The sequence below is a fragment of the Equus caballus genome, chromosome 21, assembly GCF_041296265.1.
Source record: "Equus caballus isolate H_3958 breed thoroughbred chromosome 21, TB-T2T, whole genome shotgun sequence".
NCBI lineage: Eukaryota > Metazoa > Chordata > Mammalia > Perissodactyla > Equidae > Equus > Equus caballus.
In genome coordinates this window covers 26337284-26353232 of record NC_091704.1, presented here as the reverse complement: position 1 = coordinate 26353232, position 15949 = coordinate 26337284, and the positions used below count along the sequence as shown (strand labels likewise).

The window sequence follows — 15949 nt, the reverse complement described above, 5'->3', positions numbered from 1 at the left end:
TGGTTGCCGACACACTGGGGCATACTCCCGTTTGCAAAGTTTACGGAGGAGACGGCTATTGTAAAGTGGTGAAAAAGAAACTTCCCTGGTTGTAACCACCTTGTAATAAAAGTCTGTGTCCATTCACCCTGTGCTGTCAGAGAACAGTGTAGCACCGGGCACACAGCAGGTGCTCAGTAAATACCTGTCAAATTGCAAGTTGTTGATAGCAGTCTGAGGTCATTCTCCCCTCTGGGTAGCCTGTGGCAGGGTGTTGACTGTGGGGGGTGACATGTACTCAAGCAGTGTGACAGGCCACCCATCCTGGGAGGGCAAAGCAGGCTGGAGTATCATGTGGTGGGTGTCATCAGACCTCTGTCAGAGTCTAGGCACGGGGACCAGGTCCCATCTCTGCCACTGAGTAGTTGCTTGATCTTGGGATCTATCTCCTCTGGCAAAAGGAGGCATCAAGTCGCACCCTCTCAAAGATGTAGTTTACCAGTTCTTTGTTGTCAGTGCCATGAGTCGATTCTGACTCCTAGTGACCGTGTGGACAGCAGAGTGGAACCCTGCCTGGTCTTTTTGCACCATCCTCTCACCTTCTGGCTCTGTATCAGACAATGTTTTGTTGCTGTTCATAGGATTTTCAGGGCCCATTTTTTTGGAGTTGGGTGGCTAGGTCCTTCTTCTTAGTCTGTTTTGCCCTGGAAGCTCTGTTGAAACCTGCCCACCATGGGTGACCCTGCTGGCATTTCAAGTGTTGGTGGCATAGCTTTCAGCATCGCAGCAACAAGCATCCGCTACAGTGTGACAACCTACAGTGGATGGTGCGGTTCCCTGACCTGGAAATGAACGAGGGTCCCAGTGGTGAGGGCACTGAATCTTAGCCACTAGACCACCAGGGCTGGTTTTAACAATTCTCCAGTTCTGTATATTTAGATTTATGTTAAGAGAATTTTATTTTTTACCAGTCAGTGTGGGATGATGCTATTCAAGGGCTGAAGCAAGGACAGAATGGGGAAGAAAAGTCAGTTCTTCTCATCTCCACTGCACCTCTCCTGGGGAAGGGTGGAGAGGGCCCAGTGGGGTCCCTGCCTAAGAGGCTGCCCACTTCTGCGCCATTGGCCTTATTCTGGGAAGAAAAGCCTCAGAACAGAAGACATACTGCAAAGTGTGGTGAAAAACACTGCCATTACCGTATCACGAATTCACTGTAGATTAGGTAATTCACAAAGCAGGACACTGTAATTCTCAGTTTACCACTCCCCCACCCCCGCCTCGGTAGTCATTTTCTAATGCATAGCTCCCTTTGCACAGACAATCAAAGTCTGATCAAAGTGAACAGAGTCATCTTAAGTTAGTGTTATGTGGCATTGACTCAACTTTTTGTTGTTGTTAACACTATTTATTTGTTAAAATGACCCAGATTTTAGGGTCAAATCAACAGGAGCAGGAAATGAAAAGAAATAATTGATGGTTTCAAGTTAAAACACCAGGCAAAAATGCACACTTTTATTTAGTTCAGTGAAAAGTAAAATTGGTGCTTCTTAAAATGAAAATGTAGTGTTTCTCACTTGAAATTCCAAACTTACAAAAATAAAGTAGAGAGTAATGTTTTTAATCCTAAAAGGATTTTACTTTCTACAGTGATTCATCCTATGGTTCCAACTTCCTAGAAGAATTTGAAGTGCTATTTAATCCCTCTCCCAGTGAAAATTCATATGTCACTTTTTAAAATCAAATATATAACATTGAATATATTTCAATATAAATAAAACACAGAACACCTATATTCTTAAGATCTCTTTCCTAAAGTATGAAAGCTTTGAAATTCTATTATATTTACTCACTCATGTATTCATTCAAAAAATATTGATCAAGTCCTAATACATGGCAAGTATAGCACGAGTCCTGAGGATATATCCTCACCTCCTGACACTCTTTTCTTCTCCACAGGCTTCCATCTTCTCTGTGTCCCAGGAGCTGGGTGAAATTGTGGGTCTGATCCACTGGAGAAAGGGGTAATTATATTAGGATGACAAGTAATGCCCTTCAAGAAGGACACTGAAGTTGAAGCTATGGTAAACAGCCAAAATAAACTTTAAGTCAGAGGTCGAGGAATTTTACAGATGGAGATTGGCCTAAAGCAGTGCTCCTCAAAGCCTGGTCCTTGGACCAGTAGCGTTGGCATCACCTGTGAGCTTGTTGGAGGTGCAAACGCCTGGGCCCTGGCCCTGACCCTGACCCGCTGAATCAGAGTCTCTGGGGATGAGGTTCAGGAAACTGTGTTTTAACAATACTCCAGGTGCTTTTGATGTACATGAAAGCAAGAGAACCACTGCCCTGAAGTTAATTAGGCTTCACCAGGGCAAAGCCCCTGAAGAGTCTTCTTTCAGATCCTAACAGCATCACCAAGTGAGTTCTATCACGTGCCCGTGATATCTCTAGTAATCTTCAAAATCACACAGGAATCTCCCAACCAAGTCATTTATGCAAAGTTCCGACGCAGGGAGAAAAATAGCAAATTCTCAGTGATAATCAAAAGGGAAAATATTTGGACAGGTAATTTTAGGAACCAGCTATGGATCGCTATGTACAATAATGAAGTTGAGCAATTAGGTTTGGAAAGCCACAGCACAGAAAATAATTAACCCACAAAGTAATCATCTTGTAAGTCCCAAAGCTAATGATTAAAATAAACCTAAAACAAATGATTGTTTAACTTTTAAGCTGTGCTTGTTTTAGCCACAGTGTACTTCAGGTGTGAGCTCCTGGGAATTCCTCCTGCCTGCCGAGACTGGCTTTGGGACAAGGGCGTGTGTCCATTCTTCTGCCTCTCCTTCCCTGGGGAAGTTTGCTTGAGCATCACAAAATACCACTCCTGTGTGGGGCAAGGAGGTTGGCTCGGCTGCTCAGCCCTGCTCAGCACTGGGGTGCACCACACCCCAGAATTTAGTCTGCAGCTGTGGTGGGCTTCAGCCATATTGAATCCTATATAACCTTGGAGGCTGAGAAGAACGCTTCGTTTTTATGCAGCTTGCTTTGCACTTTCATTGGTGGTTTATTACTGCAAAGCATGGCGCTCCCCTCCCCCACTCGCCTCTCCTCCCAAAGAAGTGAATTAATAACTAGAAAATGAGACAGAAACAAGATCTAGAAGGGCCCGAGCTGCTGAATGTCACTGTGAGCAAACAGCAGTGGAGAGAAAAGGTTCCTTTCCATCTTTCTGTGCAGTGCTGTCTGTGCATTGACTTGTTTCCTGACACGGGCGCCATGGCTTGAAAGGAATTCAGGCCCCAGCAAATTTTGCATTGCGCTTCAATGTGGCCTCTGGGATTGAATAAGGGCAAATCTATTATACTGTTGCCATGGAGACCCTGGCACAACTGCTGATAAAGAGTGTCTGATGTTTGGTAGGCCTCGTAGCATGGTACATACCATTTAAAGAACGGCATGTGTGAGTGTGTGTGTGTGCGTGTGTGTGTGTGTTTAGCATGCATGTGTGAATCTGTAAGAGAGCAAGTGTGCCTGTGTGTGTGGGAGGAGTGACTGGGGGAGGCGGAGTGGAGATCAGGGTGCATGGGGAAGGAAGGAAGAGAGGCTGGCTTGGCGGATCATGAAGGAATGTTCTGTATTTTTACAAAGAATTTGTAAATACTTTCTTGCCTCTAAAAAATTAATTCTGCCTTCTAAGAATCTACACGTTAAACAGATGGGGGCAGCAGAAGATACACATACAGACTGTCCCCTTGATCTAGCAAAATTAGTCTTTAATTCATCTGAAAGAGAATTAGGCTAATACAATAAAAGTGAAAATGCGCTCTTTTGCATCTTTTGATGGATGCTGCCTCCATTCAGCTGTCTGTCTGAGGATCAATAGTGGGCCTTCAAGGATTGCCAGCATTTGCTAAAGCGGACTAGCAAGATGATGGATTTTAATCATTCAAATGATTTTATAACCACAAAACAAAGAAGGCTGATCGTCCTTTCACATGCATAATCTCAGTTTTGCTGTTATGGATTTTGCCAGTCCTCAATTCACTTCCTGTCTGGAAGGCAAATCTCACCCTCCCCAACTTCCATCCCGCACATCCATTTCTGGCTCTCTGTGCTCAATATGGGCAACTTGCATTTTTTTATTGGTGCCCTTTTTTGCATCAGCCCCAGACCCGGAGAGGGATGGCACGTTAAGCCCGAGCCGAGCCTCCCGGTTGGCGTGGTTTGAGGCGAGCCATCTCGGGCAGAAGCACCTACAGTAAGCAAGCTTCAGAGCGTGTGGCTGTAACAATGGGAGGCCGGGCAATCTGCGACAGTTGATAGGATTATTATTATTACAGAGCGCAAAAAGCTTCTGCTTTCTTTTCTGCTGCTTTGCAGACCTCATAAGGCCTCTCTGTGATTTCTGCATAGTTAATTTGTCAGTTTATAAATTACCACATTATGTTAACGCTGAATGCTTCAAAACACAAATATATGCACAGAGGGCTTGAATATTTGAAGTGTTTTAGTACTATGGGGAAATAATTTTGTTGTCAAGCTGTGGCAGATATAGAACTGCTAGGGGATACATGGCCATTTCATCAGGACTGTGTCGATGATGGCCTGTGAACATCCAACGGGGAAAATCATCTTTTATCACTATTGTGTACCGTGCTGGTCCAGATGGAGGATAAAACATGCATGAGTTGCCCGCAGCTCTGAAAATAATTATACTCATTTGCCAGAAATGTAGAAAGTGCATCCAACCAAGTTACCACCCATCATAGTGACACTCCGTTTGCATACTGATGAAGTTTAAAGCCAGAGACAATGGTGTGGGTATCAATAGCGAAGGGGGGGCTGGGCACCACCAGTGCCGAAGGATTAATAGCACCATCATTTTATATTATGCAGCATTTCACTTATGCTGCATATCAAAAGACTACTGCCTCTGAGGTTCACCTCACTGTTTATAAGATTACGGTTTGCTTTAAGACTCTACACGTTAGTGTGGATTCTTTTCAGTTTCCACAAATGAATGCAAAAATATCTGTGTTCGATAAAGTGCCTAGAATGTAATTATGGGTAAATATGTTTGGATGCCATTATATGTGCTTGCGTGTGTGCATATGTGTTTGTGAGTGCGGGTGGGTGTACACATTCCCACATGCACACTCATGATTTTGGAAGACGGCAAAGGAATATGAGAAGATAATATGCGCATGCTAAGTCCTGGTGCCACTGCAGAGTAATTGATGAATGGGTTTTTAAAATGTAGAAAGAGAATGAATACAAGTAGGACCCGGGAGAATAATTCTTTATATTGCAATCAGCTCAGCTTATATGTACTTGCTTTAATCGTAGAAATCAGCAATAAAACACATAGACTTGGTTATTTAATCCTTACTGAGTAAAAGAGAATGTCTTGTAATGACCCTCTAAAATATTACAAAATATTAAATTATTTTGATATGCCTCTCATTTTTAGACAACTATAAAATAATCAGCACATTCATTACCAGAGGATTAATAGATTTCTTTAAATTTTTGAATCCAGCAAACGTACATGTGTGAACTGAGAAGAGGCACTTTCCTCATGGAACACTGAATTCTCATAGGTGTTCCACGGTTCAAAAATAGCCCAATCATGATGTTGTCACAATGCTTATTTTTAAGTAATGATTTTAATTAAGCCCTCTAAGAAGGAAACAATTTTGTACCTCTCTTATAGGGTCTGTACTCTGATGATTACACAAGTGCAGTTTCCCATTTTACTCTGGTGTCATGGGGGCAAAGATAACAATTTCCATCTCATCGCAGGAGAGAGACGCTATGCTTCACTCTGCACAAGGCTTCAGTGTAATCAGAGGAAGGATTTTACACTAAAAATTACAAAAAAATAACCAAGGAAAAAGTACAGTTTCAACAGAAGTGGGTCAAAGACAGGAACAGAATGCAGGATACCACATAATATTTTCATGTGGCAACAAATATGGATTTTTCCAACTAACTGGGGTGGATTGGACCAATAGTATTTTTTACAGCTTTTCCAGTTCTACTTGCCTTAGAATGGTCTTTGAAACATGGAGGGAACAGGGAATCCTCACAGCTCAATGATGAGTGATTGAGAGAGAATGAGGTAAGCAAGCTAGGACCCAGAAAGACTTTCAGATGAGTAGGCAGCAGGATGCACTCTTGGTATATTGGGCACCGAAAGGCAGATTTACAGAAATGTTGCTTCTACTTCCCTTTTCCTCTGCTGTTGTATTGGCTATAATGAGAATACCATTGGGATAATGCTAAACACCATAGGACACTTGAAACTGTCAAGATCCAAATTTTTCAGGGAAGTCCTAGGAATGCCCAGTGGGTCAAAAACTTCTGAGAGAAACAGGTAATACATCTGTTTAAAGTTTAATGAGAAGTTAGACCAATTTTCTGGTTTTCAGAGTTGTTGTTATTTACCAGTTTTTACTTACCTGAAGTTCTTCCCATGGTCTCGGGTCTCAAAGGAAAAAAAAATGAACAAAGAGACAGACAGAGACATACGTGCACAAACATGAGACTTTGTCAGGAAGGTAGATGTGATAGGAACAAACTTTAGAGAATGCTTTACCACGTGGCAGATGTAATAAATATATCATATATATGTTATATATCTTAAAGATATGTGTGTCTTTAATTCTTATAAAAAAGAGAGATAAATAAGAGTCATTTGAATGCAAGTTCTGTCTGACTTCTAAGCCCACACTGATTGTATCATACAATGTGTGCCAGGGCTTTAAGACTATATAAAAATTACATAAAGAGCTAAGTACCATGAGACGGGACAGGTAAGGCCTCTGTGCCAATGAGGGAATGAAGTGAAAAAGAAATAAAAGACAGTATCAATTAATGAGTGATCTTGATAATAATGGCAATTAAATATTTGAATGCCAAGGGTGTTCTCAGTGAAAAAGTAATTTGTGCCTTTTGGTGACAAAACACTTTGGGGGATAAATAAATCAGGAAATAATTTTTCCTACATAATACAGGTGAAGCATCAAATGGTCTCATTGAATGCAAACAGTTCCTCCTTTCTTTACCCTATTGACAGTCTTCATTGTGTCAGAGAAGGTGTTAAAAACAAAAAAAGAGCTCTTCTTCTCCTTCTCCCCCTTTTCTTCTTGAGCAATTCAGTCCTAATGTCTTTAGGTAATGCAGACCAAAGTTGGCATCTATTCCAAAAGAAGGGGGGAAGCCACAGTGGCCCAGAATGGGTGTCAGAGCCTGAGTGGACTGAGGCTAGTGTAGAGAAGGGTGGCCTGACATAGGGTATCAGAACTGAGCAAGGTAACAAGTGTGGCCATGCAGGGAATTGGCCCAGTGTGGGGAGTTAGAGCAAATGGAGTGAGGAGGGCATCCATGGTGGGCAGGACAGTGTGGCACAGTGAGTCAGAATCTAAGCAGAATGAAATAGGCATCCTTGTGTGAAGTGGCCCAGCATGGGGAGGGATCAGAGCCCACCTAGTGTTGCAGATTGTCTATGTAGAAAGATGACTGGGCATGGAGTGGCAGAGTATACACAGGAAGAGAATGGTGGTAGAAATAGTAGATTGGTTACACACAAGACTATTGCTCAAATAAGTAAATATATTAAGAGACTATTCATGGTTGGAGAAGGGAGTTACAAATATGGAAAGTAAGAAAACTAGAAGAAATTTTGCAACGTTGGTTTAGAATAGGAGATATCAGTGTGACTCATGATTTTCAACATGCATAAATAGATATAGAAATAAATATATATGTAACATAAACTCCTTGGTTCTGCCCACCGTGAGGACCTGGGAATAGCAATAATCCAATAGTGATGAGTACACTTAGTGCCCAGATCTTGGCTTCTAATACCATTCACCACTAAAAGGAGCCAGGACTTTTTGGAGAAATGGCTGATTCCAGGGCTGGGGCAGGGAAGATACAAGATGAGCCTTAAGTATCTCATTTTTTGGAAAGACAATTGAAGCAAAAAGAGGTTAAGTAACTTGCCCAAGTCACACATCTAAGAAAACTGCAGTTGAATTCTGTGTGGGTGGCACCACTCTAAAAGAGTGAGAAGAAAAAACATTAAAATCTAGAATGATTCGCCACTCAAATTGTTTGACAAATATTTTTAAGTTCTTTTAAGTTTTAACTCCTCTTTAAAGAAACACACAGTGGAAATCAGAGATGATGCACCATGGCTGGGGTTTATACAAGAACAACACCATGGAGCTCTAATGAGGAGATTGAGTCGCAAAGGGAAACTATCAAATAAAATATTTAAGGTATTTACATATCACTCTTTATAACTTTCGCACTTTGACTGACTTTAGTAACTAACCAAACAACTCCTAGCCCTAATCACCTGTGATAAAGAAGGCTTCCCCTGCCACTTGATAAAGTCTATTCCTACTTGCAACAAAGTCGGTGAGGAGGTAAGGCAATTCTGGCTTGCCATCGATGATGTGTATGGGGGCCTGAGTGTTTTCTGAGTGTTTCAATAGCTGTGAAACCTTGTCCAAATCCTTAACCACTTTGTGTTTGGGTTTTTCTGCCTGTAAAGTAAGGGACTTGGACCAGAGAATTTCTAAGATGCCAGTGAGTCACCTTGTTCTATTCTTTTTTTCTCTCATTGAGGTGGCTGAATATGCCTTAAGAAACTCATTCAGTGGTTAGTTTAGGCTAATATTCTGCCATATTGATGGCCTATGTCTCAGCCAAGATGGCAGATTAGCTAATCAAGAACCTCCAACTCCTGCATGGACCTCAGGCCTGGATGGCTGTCAGTGGCCATGTGTAAATGATTAATGAAATGACACAGCGAAGATTCCAACTCTGAACCACCAGCCCAGGTTGTTAAAGATAAGGCAGCCCAAGTCACCTTTCTCAGCTCCTGTCCTTCTTAGATTAAAATCCTGTCTCTCCCTTTCTCTCCTCCCCTCCCCCAATTTGGAAACTGTATTAATGCCCTTATCTCATTCAGATTACCAGACACACTATGAACACTATTGTATCTCATAGTCTATTGATCCGTAGAGATCTTTTCTAGCTAAACTGTTTAAAAGTTTGAAACAATCACAAACTTAGAGAAAAGTTGCAAGTAGGGTACTAAGAACTTTTTTTCTGAACCATTTGAAATACACACTATAGTGTTTGGGGATGATGAGGCATTGGGCTGGCAATTTTTTTTCTAAATCATAGGGTTGTTATAAGGATTAAATGAGTTAATATATGTGGTAGGCAAAATAATGCTCCCCCCCTTCACGAAATATGGAAAGGGAGAAAACTAGAATGAACCTTGTGGTGTTGGTTTGGAATCAGAGATATAAGTGTGGTTTGTGGTTTTCAATATAAATAGATAGCTATAGAAATAAATATAGGTGGAATATATATTCCTTAGCTCTGTCCACTGTAAGAACCAACAGTGGTCAATATACTTAGTGCCCAGAACTTGATTTCTAACACTATTCCCCACTAAGTTACCAGGACTCCTTGGAGAAATGGCTGATTCCAGGGTTTGGGCAGGGAAAGTACAAGATGAGCTGGAAACGACTTGTACCAAAAGCAAGGAAGTGCTCAAGAATGATGGGGATATATCAAGCCAGTTGGAGGGGGCTGGTAGTGGCAAAATTGGTGGCAATTTAAGCATTAAAGGAATTATGTTAATAGATTATAACCCATGAATAAAACAGGATATTATGAGTTCTTATGGAGATAAAGAAAGAATGAATGAATTGAAAGTTGGATGAGAAACATGGTTTCAAAGTACCTACTCACAAAATACTTATGAACAATGAAAGAAAAAAGAGTAGCTTTAGAGTGGAAAAGTTTTTCATATTCCATCTTAATCAAGTGACCCAAGTAAATACCATTAGCAGTGGGACAAATAAACACTGTGTAATATCTGATCAAATGCACTGAAAGGAACACAGCATCACCTCATCACTTGTATGATATTCCCAAATAAAAGCATGAGGACACACTGGATGAATTCATAATGAAGAACATTCTACAAAATAACTGGCCTGTAATCTTCAAAACTGTCAAGGTCATGAAAGTCAAGAAAAGATCGTGGACCTATTCCAGATTTGAGACGACTGAAGAGATGTGACAATTGATTGCAATCTATGATTCAGAACTGGATTCTTTTACTATAAAGGACATTATTGAAACAACTGTCAAAACTTGAATGGGGTCTGAGGGTTAGATGGTAGTAATGTTAATTTTCTGGTTTTGATGGTTATATTGTGGTTATATAGGAGAAAGTCCTTGTTTGTAGGAAACATGAGATAATCCCTATATATATAATAACAGAGTCAGAGTCAGAGAAGGAGATGTGATGATAGAGGCAGAGGTTGGAGTGATGTGATTTCTGGAAGCGGGACATGAGCCAAGGAATGTGGGCAGCCTTTAGAAGCTGGAAAAGACAAAGAATGGATTCTCCCCTGAGCCTCCAGAAGAATTGCAGTCCTGCTGACACCTTGATATTAGTCCTAAAGGCCCATTTTGGAATTTCTTTGGAATCCAGAACAGTGAGAGAATAAATCTATGTTCTTTTAAGCCACTAAATTTGTGATAATTTGTTACAGCGTCAAGAGGGAACTAACGCAATACGCGTGAAGCACTTAGAACAGTACCTGGCATCTGATAAGCACAAACATTTTTTATTCTTGTTGTTGTTATTCAGTCTTCCCAAAGCACTCAATTTAGTTTTCATAGGATCAAGAACTCTGTTTTTGTACTTAGATTTTGTTGGTTCGTAGAATATTCGATAATATAATGTATCTGCAGTACAGGTGGTGTAAACACGTTTGTGAATAAACAAATGCAGTCGTTGTAAGTGTGCTGCCTGTTCTGCATTTGTCCCTCCAGTTCTGCCCTGCTCTGGTCTCTGGAGGCTGACCATATGGACTGTATCATGCCTTGTTTGCCCCTGGATTCAGGGGCTTCTATGGAGACATTGGGCAGGAGATCAAAGAGGAGGAGAAGAGTAAAGTCAGGGTGTTGTCCCGCCAGCTCCTGCCCTATTGGCCAGTCAGTTGGCAGTGGCTGCCTTCCTCTTCCAAAGGCCACAGTGCCTGTTGGGTGGCCTCTTGTGTGGCTCTCTCTGTCTCTGGTAACCTCTCCTTGATCTGCTCCTTCAGGCTTAGGGGTGGTAACAGCTCTCAGCCGTTGCTAGTCCCTGGTGCTTCATCATCGTATATTAACAGTGCCTCTGCCAATTCAATGAACTCTCCTTCATTATGCCCATTAGGTGTACTGTCCTGTGTGATCGTGACCAATACAGAAATTACTCACACATTTCCTCTGCAGGGAGCACAAATGCTCAGGAATGCTATAAGGTCCTTCAGTGTCTTAGTAGCCATTAAGTGCCTAGCACAACTTGGCCATAAAGAAAGAATGTAAAGCATTGCTCTAGCTGGTGAGCCTTGTCAACATCCTTCAGCCAAAACCCACCAGAAACACACCTGTAGTTGAACAAGGTGGCTTTAGTACTTGCTGCAGAGAAGGAGAAAGCACACTAACGGGGACATCTCAGCAAGTTAGAAAGGACTTCTTATAGGATGTGGGCATGTGTTGGTGATTTGGGGGACGGTTTAAGGAAGCAGGCCTTTGCTCTGGATTGGATGCTGTGAGGAAGCAGGAGTAATTCCATGATTGCATATCTCAACAAATCGTATCTATAAGGAGGCCAGGATAGACCAAGGATAAAGCTGTAACTGGTAAAGAAGCGTCAGTCACTCATATTAGCTGAGGGAAGGGGGATCTTTAGAATTTTGTGGTTTGCACGTTGTTCTTGCTTTTGTCTGTGTTCAGACATGATCACAGAGCGGTCATGTTTCTGTCTTGATCCACCAGGGTCACAGCGTGGTCTTGTCTGATGTTAATGTTCTGTGAATTTGTTTTGCTCACCAGGAGAACACCAGGGCCTACAAGTCAGTGCCAGAAGAGCTTTTAGCAATACCAAGGCGCATCTGGAAATCAGAGCATTCTTTTCTTTTTCTCAGCCTGTTTCATGGAGGTCGAAGTATGATCTGCATTAGAATCACCCGCAGAACTTGTTAAAATGTAGATCCCAGGGCCCTGCCCCCAGACCTACTGAAATGATGTCTAGGGGGAGGGCTGGAAATCCGTATTTCTAATTAGGATGCTGCATCATTCTGATGCACACCAGAATTTGAAGGCCAATGGTCTAAAAAGAGAGACATCACAAACCCAGGTTCACAAACCTAGATTTGTGGCAACCATTCACAGTGTGAGACATCAAGCACTTAGCTGTATGTTTAGATTTTCCTTAGTCTCAGGATCCAGTACTTTGAAGCTGGAGAATTTTACCTCAGTGGAAGCGGCTTTTGAATTTACAAGGTCATCTGTGCTTACACCTTGTGTGCCAGTTTTAGAAAAACCTCAACTAAGGAGGTCAACCTGTAAGTGACAGAAGAGAAGGAGCTGGTCACCTATTACCATAAATCAATAAAAAGTAGACACCAGTAGAAAGGCTGCTGCCAAACAGAGGAAAAAACCCAACAACAATGAGGGATTGCTTCCAAAGGCAGCGGGAACATTCACAAGGGTAACCCATAATTCCAGAGGCAGAGCTTTTCAAAGACGCATGACTGAAATCCCATTTAACGAGACGAACTATCTAGCAGAAATGAGATGTTTTAACGGCAAACTGTTTAGTCACTGCAGATAGAAACACAAAAATCTTCTGCAAAGGAACGTTCTCAAGAAAGAACACAAAGAGAGCAGAAATGAAGAAGTTAATTGATTCTAAAACCACGACTAGGAGAATATTTGGAATTTTCAAGTGTCAGAGAAGGAGCACCAAAAGTGTAAGATGGAGCCTAATAACGAACTTGATGCTGAACCTGTTTTTGAGGCATTAGTGAGATTCGACTCTTTAGGGTGACAGGAGCAAGGAGACTTGAGCCTCAGACATCATCACCAAATCTAACTTAGGACGCTTTTTTTCCCCAGTGAAGTTTTCTGCTCTCAGCTGGGGAAGAGCTAAGCTCACCACAATCAAATAACCCCACCAAACCTTTCCTAACAAGATGTTAATGAGTCTTTTTAGCCTGAATAATGCTTTTTGCCTTAAAAGTCTATTTTGTCTGCAATCTCCACAGGCAGAGAGTCTGCATCTATAGCTCATTACCACTATTCTGATGATAATGTTACATCTCATCAATTACTTGGGAGCAAGGTCAAATTTAGCAGCCAGATCTCCCCTTTCGTGAAGCCATCAAGAGCATATCTATCGCCTCCCTTCCCAACATCTACTCCCCCTGCAAAAAGCCTAGTGCTCATGCTCTTTCTCTCCCTCACTCTCCCCTCCTTCCTCACTCCCTCCCCTCTCTCTCCACCTCCTCATCCTGTCACAATATCACCAGTTACAAAATCCTGCCTGATTTAATCCCCGATTAATTTATTTCTTTCCACTTTCATTTGAGAAAGGACAAGCAAGAGTGGGTGAGAAAGTCATGGAGACTTAAAGAAGGGGAAGACTCTGCATTTAAGAGAGAACAGATTGTCTGATTTCGTAAATAGATATTGAAAATTACAGGTATGTTGTTCTCTTGGAATTTTAGGCCCTAGGGAGGAGCTTTTTGATTGAAACTATGACTGTATAAGCCGAGCCACTGAGATTTACTTTAAATAAAGAAAAGAAAAATTTCCTAGCTAAACGAACAAAACAAAACAAAAGGACAAAACAACTAATATAAAGATATTCCTCTCTTGGAGGCTGGCCCCGTGGCCGAGTGGTTGAGTTCGCGCGCTCTGCAGCAGGTGGCCCAGTGTTTCGTTAGTTCGAATCCTGGGCGCGGACATGGCACTGCTCATCGGACCACGCTGAGGCAGCGTCCCACATGCCACAACTAGAAGAACCCACAACGAAGAATACACAACTATGTACCGGGGGGCTTTGGGGAGAAAAAGGAAAAAATAAAATCTTTAAAAACAAAAAAAAGATATTCCTCTCTATTTCCAGAATTTGGCTTCATTACAGAGCTGTCAGCCAGTCCAAAGTTCTCGAAAGTTGTTTCAGTTTTGTAAGAAACTTACCTGGAAAGTCCACCTTGGTGCGTGAATCTTTGACAATTGGCTCATGTTTTAGGTTTCTTTATGATAGTTCAGCTTAACTCCACAATTCATTTACTCAATTTACTTCCTAGAATCAGTAAGCAAAAATTCAAGTTCATAAACACAGCTGTACTTGGCAAACCAACTTAACGAGATGAAAAGAATCTGTTTAATCACTTTTCAGGGTGTATTTATAAATTAACCCTACTTCTGAGTAGTTAGGATTAAATGGATCCGACAATCACTCTCTTAAAGTTGATTTTTTTTTCTTGATGTAGTAAGCCTTATGAAAATGCAAAACTCCTATGAGATGTAGCACTTTAGGTAGGCTGCTACCAAAACCTGAATTTCTTTATATACTTTGAATCTATCCTGTTAAGTACATATAAATTCAGAGCCATACATCTTCCTGGTAATTTTTTTTACAATGATCCTCTCTATCCATAAAAATGTGTTTTGCCTTAAAGGCTAATTTGTTTGAGATAATATAGCTGCAATGGTTTTCTCTTGCTAAGAATGTATCTAATAAATCTCATCCTTCAACTTTCAGTCTTTCTGCACCATTATGTTTAGGTGTCTCTTTTATACAACTGATTTTTAAACCCAATCTGAACATCTCTGCCTTTTAATTATTGAGTTTAATCCATTTATATTTATTGTGATTATACACATTTGGTTTTATTTTCACCATATTATTTTCTGCTTTCAACCAGCCATACTTTCACCTTGCTTGTTTCCCATCCTACACCTTTTTTTTTCAAGTGTTCATGTTATATTTATTCATATTATGCATGTATTGGAACTTCACATTCTATCCAACATATTTCTTAACTGCTCTTTTCTGTTTTCTGTCTCTTTATCTTACTATCACTCACAATAACCCACTTGTGGAATTTGTTTTTCCCATCCTTACAACTTCAGGCTCTGTGGTAGAAGTACTGATTTCCAGCGGCTTCCACCAGGGGATACAGTAAGAGTTCCACTTTACCTTAAACTACAGCTGCTACTGGGTCACTTAGGGTTCCTCATGTCAAGAGACCAGTAGGCAAGAGAAGGACATACGATCCTTGCAGAGTAATTTACACTGATCATCAGGACGAGCTACAGCTGCTATTACATAATGTAGAAAGGGAAGAATATATTTCACATTCAATGACTAGTTGGAGTATCTCTTGAAACTCTGCTGCCCAATTTGGATGGTTAATAGACAAGTGCAGTAGACACATTCTCAGAAGGGCAGGGTGACCAGAAGCATAGACCCTCAGAGTTTCCACCGGTTAAGTTATTAAGACCATCAGAAGCACTGGTCAAGGGTGAAGAGAATCTGGAATGGGTAGTAAAGAAGGAAGATGATAGAAACTGGCTATTATCTTAAAACTAGTTGCAGCAGCAGGAACTGCTAGTTTTCTCCACTAACTTTCCTTATATATGATTCCTTAGGAATTGAAAAGAATCAGAAACCTGATGATGCTCTTCACAGATGGAACAAAGTTACCACAAAATGCAAATGTAAATGGAACTGAGCAGTCCAAAGATGGACTGTAGTGGATGCTGATCTGTGCTGCTCAGAGTTCCCACCTCCTATCTGTGATTTCAGGCCCGAGGCACTCATTGTTGTTGCTGGGTGGATTGGCTGCTGACGGCTCCCTTCTGGGTCTATCTGGGAATTGTCTTTGGAGAAAGGGAGCCATCTTTCCCAAGTTTATGACCTCTTCTCAGGGGCAACTTGCATCCAGTGAGTGGTTGGTGTTGGGGTATAAAGGACCAGTCTTATTGCCCCAATTTGGGATATTCTTAAGAGCTATCTCAACTCCAGAGATCCTCATGGGATCAGCTGAGGCTCTGTTGCAGCTGTATCACTACATCTCCTTCTGCCTAATTCTTCTTT

The 15949-nt window shown here is 41.4% G+C and overlaps 1 long non-coding RNA gene across 1 annotated transcript in view; it reads left to right on the top strand.

Annotated features, from left to right (window-relative positions):
* The window catches only part of LOC138919787 (uncharacterized), a 67250-nt gene extending 60441 nt beyond the window's left edge, over nt 1–6809 (top strand). The window contains exon 3 of the long non-coding RNA XR_011430347.1: nt 1936–6809. This is a non-coding gene — a long non-coding RNA (uncharacterized lncRNA). The remainder of the gene's footprint in view (nt 1–1935) is intronic.
* The last annotated feature ends 9140 nt before the right edge of the window (nt 6810–15949 follow it).